This window comes from Echinops telfairi, unplaced genomic scaffold, assembly GCF_000313985.2.
Source record: "Echinops telfairi isolate 266 unplaced genomic scaffold, ASM31398v2 ScPeMD7_3533;HRSCAF=4204_0, whole genome shotgun sequence".
Lineage (NCBI taxonomy): Eukaryota > Metazoa > Chordata > Mammalia > Afrosoricida > Tenrecidae > Echinops > Echinops telfairi.
Genome location: NW_022107431.1, coordinates 58,022,498 through 58,034,840, shown reverse-complemented (window position 1 = coordinate 58,034,840; position 12,343 = coordinate 58,022,498). Strand labels below are relative to the sequence as shown.

General features: G+C 39.5%; 1 non-coding gene across 1 annotated transcript; it reads left to right on the top strand.

Annotated features, from left to right (window-relative positions):
* Window positions 1–8,628: 8,628 nt before the first annotated feature.
* Window positions 8,629–8,700, top strand: TRNAE-CUC. Its single transcript has one exon. It is a non-coding gene; the product is annotated as a tRNA-Glu (tRNA).
* The last annotated feature ends 3,643 nt before the right edge of the window (window positions 8,701–12,343 follow it).

Here is a 12,343-nt window from a genome sequence, read left to right as displayed (position 1 = left end):
TTGAGTTGATTCTGACTCATAGTGACCCTATCAGGACTTTCCATGGCTGTAAATCTGTACAAGAGCGGACAGCAGCTGCTGGTCTTGATACGAAGCCCAATGCTTACCCCTTGGCGCCACCAGAGCTCCTTTACTCACTGGAGCCACACGTTGCTTCTCCTTTCTACCGCTCCAGGAGCGCATGGCTGCTTGTCCGTGTGCACCCTGCTCAACTAAGCTGTAAAGTCAGGAGTCGTGCTTTGTTTACCCTGGTGTTCCTGGTGCTAACAGAGCCTAGCATTTTCAGACGTTATTTCTTGGGGGGAATGAACAAATGAAGATAGCAGAACCAGATTGGAATGAAAATCAAAAACCAAAGTTGTCCACAATGTGTGGTAAGGCTTTTTAATTACCTTCTCAAAAATATATTCCCCTTACATACTTTGGACAGCATGTCAGGAGAGACCAGTCTGTAGAGAAGGACGTTTGGTAAAGTGGAGGGGCAGTGAAGAAGAAGGGCCTTAATGAGATGGATTAGCACTGCGGAGGCAACAATGGGCTCAGTCATAGTAACCACTGTGAGGCTGGTGCCGGACCGGGCAGGGTCTCATTCTGTTGTGCACGGCGTCACGATTTGTCAGAACCAACTCGATGCACCTGACGCCACCACCAACCCAAAGTGTGACTGATTACAAAGGAACATTAATTGGGTGCCATGATTTTGCATTCTAGTTATAAAAATGTTTCCTGATTGGAAATTGGCAACACTATCAAGTGAATGACTTATAATCAATAAATCATAAAATACTAAATGTTAAATTATGTTGCTCCAGAGTTATTCAGTGTAGTACTTTTGTAAATAAAAGCCAGGAAAACTATATGCCCAAAGATAGGAAACACAGTGTTTCTATGCTATGCAGTTATCAAAAATGAAAAAACTATGTAATGAATGGATTCTCTCCAAAAGGTATTCATTTTTTTAGGTTACAAAAAACTGTGAATAATATGCAACTAAAGTTCTATATAATTAGCCACTAAAAATCTATCATCAATACTGAACACTTAATGAGCAGAAGCAGAACATTGTTAGAGAGAGTGTCAGAAGGTGAGCCACTGGAATCAGAAGACACCCAAAATATGACTGAGGAAGAGCTGCCTTCTCGGTGTACAATTTGACACAAGTGGTGCAGATGGAGTTACATCTGCAGAATAAAGCCTCTGGGACCTTCATTTGCTGATAGGGCAAGACTCAAAATGAGCAAACAGTTGCAAACATCAATTAATAATTGAAACTTGGAATGTATGAAGTATGAAAATTAGAAGTCTATAAATAAAATGGAATGCATGAAGATTGATATTCTAGGCTCTGGTAAGCTGAACTGATATCGGCCATTTTGAATCAGAAAATGATACTGTTTACTAAGATTGGAATGAGAAATTCCAGAGGAATGATTTCACTTTCCTCATCAAAAAGGCCATTTCAAGATTAATCTTGAAGTACAGTACTATCTGTGGCAAGATAATGTCTATATACAAAAAGGAAATTCAATCAATACAACTATTATTCAACCACTAAAAATTCTACCAAAATCTTCAGTGTGAAATTGATCAAATATGCAACCAAGATACATTGATAACTATTGACCATTGCAATGCAAAAGTTGTAAACAAAGAGGAAGACACAGTGGTTGGAAATTATCATCTTGGTCAATGGCCTTCTGTGGGCTTAGAAATGAACCTGGAGATCACATTATAGAATTTTGCAAGCCTAGTGACTTCTTCGTTGCAAATATCTCTTTCAGCAACACAAAGGCAATTATACATGTGGGCTTCTTCAGATGAAATACACAGAAATCCAATTGACTATATGGGAAGCAACAACAGAGAAGCTCAATATCAACAGCTAAAACCAGGCCAAGTACCAACTGTGGAACAGATCATCAATTACTTGTATGTAAACTCAGGTTGAAGCTGTGAAAACAAGTTCGTGAGAGCCAAAATGTGACCATGAGCCTCTCATTCCTTAATTTTGAGAACATCCTCAGAACAAATTTGATGTATTAAGCACTCATGACAGACGACCCGATGAACTGTGAGATGACATCAAGAGCATTAAAATGAAGGAAGAAAGCAAAAGATCCTTCAAAATACAGGGGGAAAAGATCAAACTGGGTATCAGAAGGGACTCCGAAACATGCTCTTGCTTGTAGAGTTGCTGTTCTTAGGTGCCATCGAGTTGGCGCCGACCCATAGTGACCCCTGCACAACAGAACAGAACACCGCACGGTCCTGTGCCATCCTCCCAACAGCTCCAATGGCCAAGCCCACTGATGCGGCTTTGATGTCAATCCATATTGTTGAGGGCTTTTCTCTTCTTCTCTGCCCCTCCACTTTACCAAACATGATGTCCTTCTCCGGGGTCTGGTCTCTCCTGACAATAAGTCCACAGTATGTAAGACGAAGTCTTGCCATCCTTGCCTTTAAGAAGCACTCTGGCCTTACTTCTTCCAATATAGATCAATTTGTCATTTTAGCAGTCCATGGTACTTTGTAGATTGTGGAGTCACTATGGCAAATGGAAGAAATGATGAAATCAAAGTGTTAAACAGAAATTTTCACAAGGCGGCTCAACATGACAAAGTCAATATTGTAATGAAATGTGCAAGGACCCAGAGTTAGACAACAACAAGGAAGAACGCACTTATGAGATCTTAAACAGAAAGAACTAAACGAAAAATTCAAGCTCCAAGTGGCATCACGGAAAGATTCCATGGGCAAAATACTGAATGAGGTAGGAAGCATCAACAGAAGACAGAAGGAAAACAGAGTCACCATTACCAAAAGAAGTAGTCGACGTTCCACCATTTCAGGAGGTAGCATATGAGCAAGAGCGAATGGTGCTGAAGGAAAAAGTTCAAGCTGCACTGAAAGCATTAAGCAAAAACAAGGCTCCAGGAATCGATGGGATATCAATGAAAATGTTTCAGCAAGCTGAAGCACTGAAATAACTCACTTGCCTATGCCAAGAAATTTAGGAGACAGCTACTTGGCCAACTGACTGTAAGAGATCCATATTTGTACCCATTCCAGAGAAAAGTGAACCAGCAGAAAACCCAAAGAACAGAACAATATTGATATCACATGCAAGTAAAATTTTGCTGAAGATCATCCAACAGTAGTTGCAGCACTACATTGACAGGCCGTGGAACAAAGGATATCCTTGCTCAAGTCGATGGCTCTTGGCTGAAAGCAGGGGATACAAGAAAAATCTTTAATTGTGTTTTATTGACTATGCCAAGGCATTCAACTGTGTGGTTCATAAAGAATGGGAATTCCAGAACACTTAATTGTGCTCATGTGGAACCTGTGCATGGATCCAGAGGCAGTTGTACAACCAGAATAAGGGACTACTGCATGGTTTACAACCAGGAAAGTTGTGTGTCTGAGTTGTAATCTTTCACCATACTTATTCAATCAGTATGCTAAACAAATAATAAGAGAAGCTGAATTATATGAAGAAGAATACAGCATCAGGATTGGATGAAGGCTTATTAACAACCTGCAATATGCAGGTGACACAACCTTGCTTGCTGAAAGTGAGGAGGACTTAGACACTTACTGCTGAAGATCAAGGATACAACTCAATGTAAAATCAGAAAACGATAAACTCGCTGGCATCGAGTCTATGCGGATTCATAGTAACCCTATAAAACAGGGTAGAATTGCCCCTGTGAGCTTCTGAGATCAGAACTGTTTACAGGAGTAGAAAGACCTGTGTTTTTCTTGCAGAGCAGTGGACGGTTTTGAACTGAAGTTAGCAGCCAATATGTAAACACCAGTGCTCCTCAACTGAGTGTCTGACCAAGCCATGGTATTTGCAATCACCTCATAGGCATGTGAAAATTGGACACTGAATAAGCAAGACAGAAGAATGATTTAATGCATTTGATGAAGATGCAAGAAGACAGAAGACGCATTTGAACTATGGCGTTGGGGAAGGATACTGATATTATCATAGATTGCCAAAAGAACAAACAGACCTTTCTTGGAAGAAGTACATCCAGAATTCTCCTTAGAAGCAAGGATGGCAACACTTCATCTCATGTACTTCGAACACATTGTCAGGACAGACCAGTCCCTGGAGAAGGGCATCACTCTTGGTAAAGTAGAGGGGCAACAAAACAGAGGAAGCCCCTCAACAAGATGGACTGACACAGTGGCTGCCGTCATGAGCTCAAACATTTTCTGTTTATATCGGGTTGCTATGAGTTGGAACATCACCTAACAACAGCAAGTCCCTTGTCCAGTAGGTCATTGCCAACACTGTTTTTCTGGGGTTCTCTTTTACTCTTTTGGTACTTCTTTTTTGCACATTTAGGAAACCCCAGTCATCTAGTTATCCTCCTGTTGTTTATGTGTTTTTCATTATTTTTGATAGTTTTTATGCCATGTACTAAGTCTCCTAAGTTTGTCCTTATTTTGTCATTGATTATTTTTATATACAAACTATAGTTTTATAGATTCTTACATTTAGGTCTTTGAGCCACTTTGAGTTCATTTTTTAGTATGTATGGTATGAAATATGGTCCTGTTTTCATTCTTCTGCAAGTGGATATCCAGTTTTGCCAGCAACATTTGTTAGAGACTCTTTTTCCTTCTTTAATGTGTTTCAATCTTTTGTCAAATTCAGCTATCCAGAGATGGAAGGATTTGCTTCTGGGCTATCAATTCTGTTCCATTGTTTTGTGCATCTGTTGTTGCTCCAGTATCAGGCTGTTTTGACTACACTGACTGTGCAGCATGCTTTGAGATCAGAAAGTGAGAGGCCTTCTACTTACTACTAAGGAGCATTCTGGCTGTACTTCTTCCAAGACAGATTTGTTTGTTCTCCTGGAGGCCCATGGCAATTTCAATATTCTCCCCCAACCCCATAGTTCACATGCATTGATTCTTCTTTGGTCGTTCTTATTCAACGTCTAACTTCCAGATACCTCTGAGGTGATTCAAAGGACCCTGGCTTGGGTCAGACGCATGTCAGTCCTCAGAGTGGCATCCTGGTTCTTAGACACTTGAAAGAGGTCTTGTGCAATAGATTTATCCAAATCATTTGATCTCTTGACTGCTGCTTTCATGAGCATTGATTATGGATGAAAACAAGATGAAATCCTTGACAGTTTCAATCGTTTCTCCATATATCATGTTACCGTTTAGTCCAGTTGTGAGGATGTTTGCATTCTTTATATTGAGTTGTAATCCATGCTGAAGGCTGCGGTCCTTGATCTTCATCAGTAAATTCTTCGATGAATTTAGGAGTCTTCCATCTTTTTCTATACTCTGGGATAAGTTGAACAGAATTGGTGTCAGCTCCTACTGTTTGGTAGAATTAACCGGCATCATGCACATCTTAATGTAATAAATGTAGAAAGATACAGAGTAGTTTACAATAGTTTCCTGCTTTTAAAAAAATAAATTGAGATGTTTTCTGAAACAACTCTCTGAATCTTTTCGAAAGTATTTATACTGTAAAAGAAAAAAGAAAGTTGGGAAACTATTCCGGATCGAAGGAAAGAGATTAAAGGAAGGCACATATAAACTAAAAGCAATGTATAATCCTTGAGTTAGTCCCCTGATAAAATGAAAAATGACATTGTTATGATAATTAGATATTTTGATTCTGAACTTAATAATAATAATGTTATTGTATTAATTTTAAATTTTATGATAATTATATTGTTGTTATCTTAAGTGGGGCGTCTCTAGAGAAGTAAAAGCAGTAATATATACAATATTACCAATATATAATGTCACATAATACTATAGTCACATATTATATAATAATATGATGTAATATTATGTCATACATGATGCATTGTATATTACATACAAAATATGTCATATATACATATAAATATAAAGGAGATTGTTCACATAGTTGTACAGTGGGCAAGGCTAGTCCAGTCCAAGTCTGTGGGTCAGATGTTAAACTGGAGGCTTCTCTGGACTTACATAACTTTAGCAATTGATGAACGCAATATTGCCAGAACACCACAGGCTTGTGATTAGAGAGATGGATGACTCCAAGGGCAGCAGGCCACTGTTGGCTCTCAGGATCAGCAGCCACTATGGCAAGCTGCTGGTTCGAGTATAAAGAACAGACGGTTGATGAGCAAGATACAGGAATATAGACCCAGCTAAAAAGTAGGCAGCTTTCCTGTAACTCCCACTTATATAGGAAGCATTGCTTCAGGGCTATGATCTGAGTAAGTAGTGTTGCACTCAATCCTGATCTTCTGACAGCTGCTTGTTTACTCACAGCAAGCCCTTCATGGAGTTTAGTACATTGCATTAGGTTACATCATGTGCAATTACTGGGCTCAACTGCCAAAACACTGAGAATCCTAGCCCAGCAAAATTGACATAAACCCTAACTACCACACTTATTCTTAGTAGATCTACAATAAAGTATGTAGGAGTAAAGCATCATGTCTGTGATTAACTTTAAGTGACTCAAAAAATAAAATGGGGAGAAGTGGAGAGAAAGCAAATATGATGCAATGTTAACAGTATCTAGCTCAGTACTGAAAAATGGAAGTATAATGCAAGCCACACATATAATTGTAAATATTCTACTCCTGTGAACAGTTACAATCTTGGAAATTCACAAAGGCAGTTCTACCCTGTATGATAGGGTCTTTATGAGTCAGTATTAACTAATTGGCAGTGAGTGATTATATTTAAAAAGTAAAAGTAAACCATGAAATTAATTTTAATAATGTGGTTTCTTTAACCTAATATACTCAATTATTATCATTTCAAAATATAATCATTTTAACATGACTAATAAGATTGGCATACTTTATTTTCACACTAAGGCTTCAAAATCCAGTTCATATTTTACACCTAAAGAATGCCTACATTTGGATGAGTCACATTTCACTGCAAATAGCCACTGTGGCTGGTACTATTCTACTGTACAGTGCAGTCTGTGTGTTCATTGTATTTTAATTGCAATTTTCTCTAAGTCTCCAGTGTTTCAAAATAAAAGTAAGGGGAAATTAGATATGCATGTTTGCAAATGCACAGACTCTTTCCAGGAAGAAAAATGCCGACTAGAAGTGGGGGAGCGTTTTCACTCTTCCATCTAATTCCTTTTATCTAGTTCTGTGACAAGAACAAAGTTTAAATTAAAACCATTCTAAAATATTGTCTGCTTTATCTTTTTATTGAAAACTAGATACTGTACCATTAAGCTCCCAATCAACAGGTAAGACCTCCACCTATTGAATTTCCTCAACTGGCTTCCTTCCTCTGTATACGTGGTACATGTCCCACCTATGAAAGAGCACTGGTTGCCTGTTGAGCTGGGCACTGGGCTGCTAACCCCAAGCTTTCTAGTCTCATAAAGTGTGACCTTCTCGAAAACCCTCAGAGGCAGTAACACTCTTCCCTAACGGTCATTATGAGTTGGAATCAACTTGATGACAAGTGAGTTTAAGATATTTTTTTTCCTTCTTTCGGTCCTTACCTAAAATCTAACAACTAAGCTTAGAATTTGCCTCTAGTGGTTTTTCCATTTATTAGGCATAATAAATCATTTTAACCCACCTATTTTCCTATTAGTAATTAACTTTATTATAATTATGCTAATGATGTATACTTCGTGGGAGCTGATGAAAGCAAGGAACAATATTCCAGCAGAGGCCCCCCCCGCACTCAGTAGTGATGGGTGATGGCTGGGACGCTGTTGAGAGCAAGTTCATTACAAATGTATGAGGCTACCTCAAACCTTCCATCTAGCAGCGGGGCGGACTCGCTTGGTTTACATCTGCTGGGCTGTAAGGGGCAGCACTTTCAAAGCTTTCTGCTCCAAAGGTTTCTGAATCGGGGCTGGGCTGGGTGTGAGGTTTCTTGCCTCCTCGGGAATTGCATCATTTCCTGTGCATAGTACACAATGCCGAGAAGTGAAGTAATTGCCCCAATATTAATATTCTGAGAAATGTGATCATGGAAACATAGAGGGCTTAAAAGGGTCCCCGTGCAAGCCCCTGGTTCTTCGCTGAGCAGGTCACCACTGGCTGTCCCCAGCTCCGTTCATTCGAAACGCAGCACAGGGAAGTAAAACGAGAGACGTTCGCATCCCCCAGGAGACGTGGCCCCACCACTCACCTGGCGAGTCCCAGGCGCCCGGCGTCCGCGGCTCCGGAGCGGGACGGCGGGACGCTGCGGCCCCGCGCGGCGCGCGCTCTAGGCCTGAGTGACGTGCGTCGTGGGAAAGACAGGGTCGAAATGCAAAACGAAAGTTAATGATTAGGAAAATTCAATTACACGGCCTGGATAGTGCTTTCATGCTTTCCTAGGCACACAGAAAGATTGCGATGTTGCGTAATTAGAGTGCGAATTCGGGATGTCTTTTCCAGCACAAGATTTACAATAGGAATGTATCTGAAAGGTCCAAGTTTGCCTGCAGGAAGCAGCAGCAAGAATTTGTTCCGGGGAAAAAACGAATTTGTTCGAGTTTCTGACACCGAAGCCCCGAGCAAGAACAGAACGGGTGAAGCTTAAGTACGACAAACCATGTTTTATTCGTCAGCAGTAGTACGTGGCGAGTTACAGCTATGAAATACAATGTAGAAACACCAGCTTATAACTTCCCTGGTGGTCTAGTGGTTAGGATTCGGCGCTCTCACCGCCGCGGCCCGGGTTCGATTCCCGGTCAGGGAAACACAAGTTTTTATTTATTTTTTTATAAACCAAAAGTCAGGTTTTTGTTAATGGTCGATACTGTTTTTCTCAATTATAAAATTCCAGTTTGTTTGGATGTTTAATGTGATTAAAATATTTAGATATTTCATAATAAAGATATTTGTACAACCAAATAAACAAATTCTAAAGTTTTCTAAATATATTAGTCCATACACCAATATAAAATTTAACATTGTCCAGCTCTTAAAAATATTTTAGAGGTTTTATTCAAGTTACTTTTGTATAACGTTGTGCATTGTTTGAATAATAAAGGAAGAACATAGTTTTAGAGGGAAATTGTTTCTATTTTTCATCATGCCTGGATTAAATTCATATTTTCCATAGAGGTTCTGTTTGTGTGCTTTGTAGATTTCAGTATATTGGAAGTTGTTCCCACTGTCTTGTCTTTTACAGATTTAAGAACTTTTTTGAGATAAATGGTTGGTTAATTTTAAGTAGCTTGTTACTGTTTTTATTTTTTAAATAATACATTTCATATATCATTATATCTTTTAAGTTTAAGTTTTTCTCTCACACCTTCTTCAAAATATGGTACAATTGTTGCATTTAGAATGTTAATTTTTAGTAAACAAACTCATTTCCACTGGGCCCTCAAAAATGCACTTCCTTAGGAACTCTTAAATGCAGGCCACGTAGAACTCGGGGAGTTCTCCAAAAAGAACTATGCACATTTTGAGAAGTACAATCGTTCTTGGTAGACATAAAATTATTTTGGCCTTGAAATTTTAAAGCCATTCTAACCTTTGACACTTTAACCTGTTGAGGTTTTTGGCAATTTAATTTTTAATCTGAAATGGCACAATAGCATATAAATAGACTGGAAGCTAGATTACCATTGAAATGAGGGTTTTTTTCCTCTCTCCTGTTTGATCGGATGTAACTGTTTAGGAGAGGAGAGGAATGGGTCTGTAGAATCCACAGGAATAAGAAACGCAAGCGTCATGAGGACCCAGCCAGCATACGGTGATAGATGCTATGGGGCTGAGAAATGATGGGATTCTGATTCTTTTCTTTTCTTTTTAAAATAATTGTATTGGGGGCTTTTACGGCTCTTATAACAACCCATAAATTCTGATTCATCAGAAGCCTTCATTTCATTGGAAAATTAAGACAAATACATTTGTTATTGTTTTTACCATTAACACCAATACTGGCGATAATACATTGGTTGCTTGTTATGTGTCAGGCACTTTGAATTATCATAATATCGTGTAAAAGAAGAGAGAAGGAAGTGGGCCCCAGAATGAAAATAAATCTTGAACATTGGATCCCAATCTTGAAATAACAGCTAGTAAGATCTGGAAAGCCATACTTGCAAGGAGAGAATGGACCTGTCTCCTGAGGGGATAGAGGATGACCAGGCCCGGCAGCAGCGCTGGAAATGGCTCCGTGCTGTGGTCTTCAGCAGAGGACCTTAGCTGGGGCTGGAGCTTGGTGAGGTCAGATACGCCCGATGCAGCCAGGTTATCCAATGTCTTAACGTCATCCTAAGTGGGAGACCCAGAGAAGTTGGGGTTTGATAGAAGAGAGAAAGTTAAGAAGAACAAAAAGTCAGTAATGAGCTTATGATTGTGTGATGAGGTCATTCTGAATTGGATAATCATACGGTCTATTATGTCAGGAATGAGAAATTAAAGAGAAAGGGCATCACATTAGGTGTCAAAAAGAACATGACTACCAGAAAGATCAATTAATATGACTATTCTTTAACTTTATCCACCAACCACCAATGGCTAAGATGAAGAAAGTGAAGATTTTTACCAACTTCTGAAATGGATCAAACACTCAACAAGATGCACTGATAATTGGGGATTGGATTTTGAAGATTTCAAACAAAATGGATCAGCTATTAGAAAATTTGGCCTTAGTGATATAAACGATACCGGAGATTGCATGATAGAACAACGAACAAAAAATAAAAAAAATAAAAAACAACGACCTTTTCATTGGGAACACTTTTTTTTTTAATCGTTTTATTAGGGGCTCATACAACTCTTATCACAATCCATACATACATCAATTGTGTAAAGCACATTTGTACATTTCATTGCCCTCATCATTCTCAAAACATTTCCTCTCCACTTAAGCCCTTGGCATTAGGTCCTCATTTTTCCCCTCCCTCCCCACTCATCAACAACATTAATGACAACTATGCACAAGAACCTCACCAGATGGGATACGCAGGGATCCACTGATCTGTTGGGGAAAACAGTGGAGAAACTTGATTTCATCAGTGAAACAAAGCTACAGACCAACTGCAGAACAGGTCATCAATTGCTCTTATGTAAATTCAAGCTGAAGCTGAAGAAAATTAAAACGAGTCCATGAAACCAAGAACATACAGCCTTGATTATATATAGCCCACCAGAATTTAGAGCCCATCTGAAAAATGCACTAAGCATTAATGGGTTATAAAGGAATTAAACATTAAAGTCCAACCCCCAGACAAGCTGTGGGATGACATCAAGGACACCATACATGAAGAAAGCAAACGGTCATTGGAATGAACAAAAAGACCGCAACGGGTGTCAGCAGAGACTCAGAACTCTGTTCTTGATCATACATAGCGTAGCTAAAGCAATGGAAGACATTATGAAGTAAGAGAGCTTAAGAGAACATTTCAAAGGAAAGCTCAAGATGACAAAACATTATAATGAAATGTACCAAGAAAGAAAAGAAAGCCCTTAGATTTCTCCAGCTGAAATGATGGCATAAAAAACAGGGCCTCTATCTGAAATACTGAAAGATTCCATTGACAAACTATTGGACTATGAAATTCAAGGCAGACAGGTCAGCTCAGAAAGCTATGGCATCTGTTTGAGGTGTGTGTGTGGGGGTCTCTAAAGGCATTATATTGAAGATATTCTCAAAAGACAGAGTATGATCATGGGGGCTTATTAAGAAGAAGTTTCAAGAAAATTGAAACATCACTGGTGAGAAAAATGTCAGGAAAGTGTAACTGGCGAATGTTTCCCATCACCATACCGCGGCTGCTCCTTCTGTGACGCTGTCTTAAGAGAATGTTGTTGGGGCCCCTGATTTTGTCCACCTTGATCTTACCCACTCAAGCGTCTTTCTGATCCCAAACTCAGACATTTCAACGTAAGACAAACAGTCCCTGGAGGTGTCTGTACTGCCATTTGGCTGCAGTATGATTCGAAGGGCACAACATTCTCTGGGAAAGAATTAGATGGAAACACTGCCTTCCAAAGTGCATACGTGTACACCTCTATAGAGGAGCCCGTCAGGGTGCAGTGTAGCAACGATGAAACATACCACTTTCCTCTAGTTCCTAAATGCTTCCTCCCTCCGCCCCAGCCCCCCACTAACATGATCCCAATTCTACCTTACAAATCTGGCTGGACCAGAGGATGTACACTGGTACAGATCAGCTAGGAACTGGAAACACAGGGAATCCAGGACAGATGATCCCTTCAGGACCAGTGCTGAGAGTGGTGATACTGAGAGGATGGGATAGAAAAGGGGAACCAATGACAAGGATCTACATATAACCTCTTTCCTGGGGGATGGACAACAGAACAATGGGTGAAGGGAGATGTCGGACAGTGTAAAACATGACAAAATTATAATAATTTATAAA